Here is an 8,189-nt window from a genome sequence, read left to right as displayed (position 1 = left end):
GAGGTAATGGGAAAGTGTCCCTGGTTTAAATTCCAAGGACCCGTCCCCCCAGCAAAAAAAATAATAATAATAATAATAAAATAAAAAAATTAATTGCCTCTTTGATTAAGACAAAATGAGACCTCAATGAGTTAACTTGTTTCTAACAAAAAGTTAAAATTTAAAAGTCCATGTTAACCTCTCTTTTCTTTGTTATCCATACTTTGTTATGTTCTCTTAATGTTCTAACTTTTCTCCTGGCCTTCCACCCAAACATGCAAGACAAAGAATGTGAGAAGCCCAAGATTCTATAGTGGCTGTTTGCATGGGGGAGGAAGTCACAGTAACTGCCACACTGGATCCTCTTACATAAGAAGAGAGAAAGGATCCTCAGTGCCTCTCACATATGAAAGAGGCTGATGGCAGAAAGTCCACATGACCAAGGAGCTGTCCTCAAGAAATTATAAGTTAAAGGAGCACAACAAAAATCCAGAGAGGGAAATTTTACAGTCAACTAAGTCTTCCACCTCTCTAGAGTTTCTGCTATTGCTCAGAGTTCATTTTTCAAAGAATCAACTCACAGAAAAAAAGACCCCTGCTTCTGCTAGTTAAGATAAAGTAATATCAATGTGTACAAGAATGCAGACTCAAGGCTTGTCCATGAAAAAATGTCTACAATGAAGAGGGATGGGGGAAGGAGAGCAGAAGAGAGTTACCAGTCTAAACTGGCCCAGCCCAGGCCAAAGAAAGCAGGGATCAATCAAGGAGAAACTAAAGAGAATCTTGGGCCACATCATTCCCCAGAAAATGCACTCAAGGAACTTCCCCCTAGGGCTGGGATTGTGGCTCAGTGGTAGAATGTTCGCCTAGCACGCATGAGGCACTGGGCTTGACCCATTAATAAAATCAAAGTATTGGGTCCATCTACAACTAGGGGGGAAAAAAACAACTTTTTAACCCCTTTCTGAATCCTTGAATACTGCAGGAACTTCACTAATCAAATCAACTTCTGTGGTTCCACAACCACTATACTTGCTCAAACTAGATGTCTTCCATCTCCAGGGATATTAACGGCATATGTTAATAGAGTAACGTATCACTATTACCTCTTATACTGTGAAGCATAATTTATAACATATTCATAATATTTTAATGAACATTTAAGAGGAACACAGAGATGATATCCCTAACACAAGAGCCTGGGGGAGGGGAGCCATGGGGTCAGCCCATTATGTCCCTCCTGCAGGGCTCACCTACCAGAACTGAGCCATTGAGTTTCTATTATAACTTTCCTGTCACTTTCTCCACCCAATCAACTCTCTTGTCATTTCCCCCACCCAATCCCACCTTCTCCTTCGGAGTCTGACCACTCTATTGGCTACTTCATACCTTTAAACGGCCAGGTTTGTGACATCATTCTCCCACCAAACCTACTGCCACCTGCTAGAATCTTAGGCTTGCCATGTAGTTGTAAACAAATTTGAATCATCGCAAGTGACCAGTGACCAGTAACCAGTCATTAGAGTGGCCAGTAAACAGTGACCAGTGAACCCCATACTGGGAAACATGCATTCTCTAGCCTCAGCCACCCACACATCCTCTGGGGTGATCTCCTCATCCTTTGTATCTACAATTGATGTGACCTCTTCTCTGACCATGTCTGGTGAGTAAAGAAACTTTTTAAAGTTTTTCATTAGACTTTGACCTGCCTCAATTTACTAATGGAGTCAAAAGGGCTTAGAATAATAGGGGAAAGGATGGAACTAGAAATCTGGACACCTAATTTCATTTGGAATTTGACATGTACTAGGTATAGAACTGGACTATCTGACTCTCTCACAAAATCTGTTTCCTGATTTGCTACATGAGGATAACAGATTGCCCATGTTCTGGTCCCTTACTTTTCTTGCATCTTGAGGGGCATGTTTATAGAGAATGAAATCAGATTTCATGGTTGTATTGTTTCAACTGAAAGAGACAAAACCTAGGCAGGGTGGAAACCAAGAGGTTTCCTCTGTAACAGTTTCCCTTCACCAAGATTTCCACTTCAGTATTTCAAATTTAGTGCTGTTCATAAAAGGGACATTCACATATTTGGGAGTTTTCTGTTTCACCTAGGTGAAAAAAGAAATAGGGAGAGAGGAGCACGAGGACAGGGCTGGAAGGAGGCAGATGTTCTTGGGAAAGCAAGTTTGTGACTGTTTAAGCACACGGCAACAGGAACTCGGTGGAGGAAGAAAATATAAAAATAAAGGAGAAGAAAATGTTAGAATTATAGAGATGAAGAGAATGATGTTCTCGATGAAAAAGAGGTTGGTTAAGATGGATGTGGAAGAAAAGCAAAGATCTTATTTAAACCAACAGACAGCATAGAGTGAATCGTCCCAGAGGCTGGTTTAGAGAATGTTTAGCTTAACAGAACAGCAAGGAAACTAAGACTTCAACTAGGGTATCACTGGGGTAAGCAGGTTATCCGAAAAGTCACACTTGGCTGTTACACTTTTTCTATGACCTCTTTCAACACAGATGATGTTGACAGTTTGAACATGAACATGTTAGAAGTATGTTTTAGAAATGATTCTTCCTCCAAACATGCCAAGCAAAGTGGTTCTAGACAGAGATGGGGAAATGGCATTTTCCATGTCCTATTTTGTTCTGATTTTTAAACTACAGGGATATCTAAAAAATGTTTTGTCCAAACCTGCATCAGAAGGACACATTCCTTTCTGTGATATAAGCTGTCAAGGTGAAGCTGTTTTCCATCTTTACAACGTTTTCTTTTCCTAAAAAGACAATATAGAAATAGTCATTGATGATTTCTAAATTTAAGAACCAAAAGAAAGAACTATATAAGAATAAAAATTCAAGCTCCCATCTCTAATTCCGAGTTTATTTAAATAATTATGTGAAGACTTTTTGTTTTGTCTACATTTCAAATAATTGTTTGGGGCTGGGGTGTATTAATATAAAAGGGAGAAGAAAATGTCAGAAGAAAAGACAAAAATTGTTTTAAATTTGTTATTTTATTATACTGTGATGGTTTTCTCAGACTTTAGAAACAAGACTTTTCTCTAAATGTGATAATAAACTAGGCTTCTATGATTTTGTTAAAGCATTTTTTCTGTTTTTTTAATAACCAAAAGGATTATCAGAAAATGTATTTATATCAATTGAAATATCTACCTAGTGGAATTAATGCCTTTTATTTGGTGTTGGTAATCCCTAGAGGAAGAGAAACAAGAACAATAATGACTTTACACTTATTGTTTTTTTCTCTAGTATGTACAAAATTTCTTTCGTCCTTCCTTTTTTCCTCATTCCCTTCTTCTTTCCCTCACTCCCTCCATTTCTCTCTCCTTCCCTCCCTGCCTTGGTCCTTATGCCTCCCTTCCTTCCTCTCATTCATTCTTTCTTTCTTCTTTTCTTCTCTTCTCTCCAGTTCTGAGGATTGAACACAGGGTCTCATGCATGCTAGGCAAGCATGCTACACAAGCTATATCTCCAGGATATTTTATTTGTTTTCTCAGATAGGATCTTCCTGAATTGCCCACAGTGGCTATCAATTCCTGGTTTCCTGCAATCCCACTGCCTCAGGCTCCCGAGTGCTGGGACCAGAGGCCCAGCACAGCATGCCCAGATTCATCCAGGGTTTTAGCTTTAGTTTTCCCTTCTCCACGTGGCTACCCATCTGTTCTTTACTTTACTTCAATTTCTGTTCACTTTACTTCAAATTTGTGTTCACTTTACTTACAATTACACACATTTTTAGTATAGTTTCTCTGTCTATATGTACTGCTTGAGAATGCATTCAAACTCACCTTCAATTATGAGCTTTGTTTTGATTAACAATATTCACTAAAATCAAAGAGAAACATTCACTTTCATAATATTGTATGCATGATAACAGAAGTCATTTCTTAGCAAATTTCATATACATTCACTTTTGCTCATATCGATATGTTCATTATTATGTAGTCATTCCTTTTAGTTCTGAGCTGTTTTTGACTTTTGCTTCTATCTTTCCAGAACATACTGTAACTCCCTCCAAAGGAAACTTTTTGTAATATCTATTTATCAGTTGTAGTTCAAGACAATACTTTTATTTTATTTATTTTTACGTGGTGCTGAGGATTGAACCCAGGGCCTCACATGTGCTAACCCTAACGTTAGCCCCCTAACGCTGAGCCATAACCTCAGCCCTCACATGAATCTTATGTAATATGACGCTTTTATTTATGGATGAATTATCACTATTGTTATTGTTATAACCACACTAAAGATGAGTAACCTGAAGCTCAGAAACTTTCAATTTCTTTCAAGAAGCATTCCTTGAGAAACTGAATTTCAGGTAGTCATTTTCATGTAGGATCAGCAGTTAGGCTGAAAGAGGGCAAAGATTGACGCTTAAATTATCATTTGGATGGTAAACCTGAACTCTAGGAAATATCACGTGACCTGGAAAAACAAAAGGAGATACTAAAGATCACTGTGGTGATAGCAGTACGATTTTCTATGAACAGGGGAAAACAAATTTCTCAATCTCCAGATTTCTGCTCTTTGCAACAAGAGTCCTGGCCAGGGAGAAACTTTCCATAATCTGTTGCTGATTTTGAACAAGTCAATCTCACTTCCCTGACCCTTGGTGTACTCATTTGCTAACTGGTAAGGTTGGGGTTTCCTCTGAGTTTGAAAATGCTTCAGTTCTAGGGCAAATTCATGAGTCAATACTAGGGCAGGCTCAAAGGAAAGGTAGGACAGGTAGAAGGATGCTTTTAGAGAACAAAGTGTGAAGCAGACCACTTGGGACTTCTGTGCCCAATTTGAGAGAAAAGGCAGGGAATCAGAAGAGTGCTTGCAGCCATCCTAAATGGAGTGACTTGGGGTCTCTCAATGATTATTGGAATGAGGGCCTTCCTGATTACTACAACATTAAGATGATATTGTTCCTCAAATATTGTAAGAATCTGCCTGTCCCATCAATATTTTCACCACCCTCTTCTTCCTACAGAACTTTTCCAAAATTCTTCTTTACATGGAAATGCTGATTCTCTGCAGCTGTCTCTTCCTGTGGTGACCAATGCAGCTTCCCTGACAGGAAGTGTCTGCAACTTCTCCAGAGCCTCTGCTCCAGCTGCCACTTCAGCATGGTTACTGCCCTCAACCTGTGGCACCTCCTTCCAGCCACTCATGGGCAGTGCCTACCTTTATCAACATGCTAGCACAGCCATGGTGTCTGGAGTTACTGGCCAGCACCAGACTCCCATGGCACCTGCCCCCTATCCAAGTATTTCTGAGTGGTATATCCCAGGAAGTGCTGAAAAGAGCTCATCCTCACTCAGGGACTTTAATATGACTGTCACTGACCAGAATACAGCAGATTCTTCCCTATCTATGACATTCCAGTATGACAAAACTTCCAAAGCCAATGTCATGATCCCTGGGTATCCACTACTATCTGGTAGGCTCGTCCAGGTGACACTACCTCAGATTCCAAATCAAGGACATTGCCTCTCACTACCCCACCAAGAAGGAAGCCAGGTCTACTACTATGATCAAAACTCTCTGGGGACTCTGCTCTCTGGAGAACATGACCCCTGCCTGCAATCCTATGGCTCTGTGCCATATGCAGGAAGTAGTGCCACTGCCCCTCAACCAGAAATGGTGACAGTGCTGAAGGAAGTTCAGCCCACAAATGTCCTACCATCAGTCCCTACACCTGTGACCTACTACTCTGTGTCCACTCAAAGCATAGAAAAAACACATTTTCAAGGTGAGTACAAACAGCAAAAAGGGGAAGGAATGAGATTACCATTCGAAAGGAGGGTCCAGTTTTCAGCTGGTAACTGTGGGTCCACACATCCCTAGAATTCAAGTGCTGAGATTTTAACCACAATCTTGTTCAGCAGTCCCCATTTTCAGACTCTGTAAGACAAGCATGCAGCACAGCGTAATGGCCACCCATGCATTTAAGAGACCTCTAGGAGCACACGGAAGGAAGCGGCTGTTCACTATTTTTGCACTCAGTCCAGCTACACAACCACACTATAAATACATTTCCCTAATTTTACTTTGGTTTAGAAAAATACATCAACACATATCAGGGTGTGACAGTTTAATTGTCCCTTAATTGACTGCAGGATTTAACCTCTGTATGTAGAGATGCTGTCCAAAGCAGGAGTCCAAAACCCCCGACCATTCACATTGATCTCATGAGCATCAGCTCCACCCTCTCCTAGGTCATGGTGTTAAGTGTTCTTACATTCTGGGGAGAGTGGAGAGAATTGAGAGGCCCCTATATGAGAGCGAGAGACTTCATGAAAGAGTTTTTCTGGGTTTCCCACAGAGGAGACAAGTGCTCTACCGGAAACCCATGCTGCCATGGTGATGAACCAGCCCAAAAGTAACACTTCAAGGGATCACCTGTAACTAATATGCAACTCTTAACAGATATCTGTCAGTGGTCCTTAAAAAGAGCTAATAGAAATGCTTTCTCCACAGTTGGTGGTTCCCCTGAAAGGTGTGGAGCTGGGAAGGGGGAGCATCCTACTTACCATCGTCCTTGATTCCTTTGCAGGGATGGAAACTTCCCTAGGGATGGAGGCTTCCTTGGGATTGCAACCTCCAAGTCAGACATTTTGTCTGCCACAGCCTCCAGAATTCTCATACATCTGCAATAACAGAAAAAGCCAGGGGCAGGAAATCACAAGTGCCTTAATGGGTCCTAGTGATCCAGTGAGGAACAGAAAACATAAAGCCTCAGAGTCTCCTCATGGAACTCCTCAGGCCAAAATGCAGCTAAGGGACCTAGAGTGTGCATTAGGAGGAGAAGTTGCTCACAGGGATGCAGACAGCAATAGGGCCAATGTGCACACGGCCAAGCACTGTAAGAGCAAAGCTCAGAAAGCTGCATCCAGCAGGAACAGCAAGGCTAAGGGCCATAAGCAAGAAAAGACCAAGAGACCCAGAGCAAACGACTCCAAGAAAGCCGAGGAGAGGAAGCAGCCAGGCAACAAAGTCGAGGCAGAAGACAAGCCAACGGTGCCCAAACTAAAGCGGAAGAGGAACCAACCTGAGCTTTGCCAAGAGTCCTTTAAAAAGCCTCGGAGCTGTCTCGGCATGCACATGTTGGAGTCGGTGCAGGTTTTCCACGCACTGGGGAAGAAGAATGATAAGAAAACTGGGCTCTCTTCCTCCCGGGCCCTGGGAAACTCAGGCAGTACCCAAGACAACCGTACATGCCCAGCTATGAAACCATGGCTGGTGGTTAAGGGTCCTGAGAAATCACAAGTCAAAGCCCAAAATCCAGATATCGGTGCTGAAGGAGAGGGTCCTGCTCCATCCATTGATGAGCCTCCACCACCTGGGAAGGTAAAATTGGTACCTTTGCCTTTTCTGACCCAGGAGAAACCTCCACCTCGACCAGCAATCAATAGGAGGCCACAGTCTCTGGCCTCACGGAGACCCACTGGGTCTTACCCTGCCCAGCCTGGCCCTGCTAGCTCAGCTCAACCCATGGCAGTCAACACATCCCAACCAGCTACTGCCAACCCATCTTGGATGCGTCCTGCCAAGCCAGCTCACCCCGTTTTGACTCATGCCATTCAGTCAGGTGTGAGTGCTTCTACCCAGCCTAGTGCCCCTCGGTCTGCTGCTTCTGGGCCTGCACCCTACAAAACATCATCTTGTACTTCTCTTCATTGGCAACCCGTTCCCAGGGTTGGGACCCAGCCCCAGTCACAACCACCCAAGCCTCAAAACCAATATCTCCTCCAAGACTTTGCCTTACAACCAATTCCATGGAGGAAACCTAATGTTCCTGGGCAAGTAGTATCAACTCCCATCACCAGACACCAGAGGCCAGAGCGGGAAGCCATGAAGAAGAAGGCTCAACAAGAGCGTGAGAATGCTGCCAAGTACACTGCTTTGGGGAGAGTGCAGGGTTTCCTTGAGAGGGAAAGAGAGATGGAGTTTTCTCGCTACTATGGCTACATAATGTAAGAGCTGCTAAGATCAGTGGTGCCACTTAGGGACCAAATAGTTTTCCACATGTATATAGATAGAGTGATACACATTTATTCTCAGATGCTTTCAACGTTTAATAAACTTATACAAATAAATGTAATATAATTCACTAATACATAATAAAGAGGCCTTCTGGTACCATTGTTAGAAAATAAAGAGGCCTTTGGGTCCTACATGGGTTCCAAATA

The 8,189-nt window shown here is 42.4% G+C and overlaps 1 pseudogene; it reads left to right on the top strand.

Annotated features, from left to right (window-relative positions):
- Positions 1-1,545: 1,545 nt before the first annotated feature.
- Positions 1,546-7,977, top strand: LOC144368951 (uncharacterized protein C2orf78 pseudogene; annotated as a pseudogene).
- The last annotated feature ends 212 nt before the right edge of the window (positions 7,978-8,189 follow it).

This window comes from Ictidomys tridecemlineatus, chromosome 12 (assembly GCF_052094955.1).
Source record: "Ictidomys tridecemlineatus isolate mIctTri1 chromosome 12, mIctTri1.hap1, whole genome shotgun sequence".
Taxonomy (NCBI): domain Eukaryota; kingdom Metazoa; phylum Chordata; class Mammalia; order Rodentia; family Sciuridae; genus Ictidomys; species Ictidomys tridecemlineatus.
Note: the sequence above shows the minus strand (reverse complement) of the source record. Positions and strands in the feature narration are given on the sequence as shown.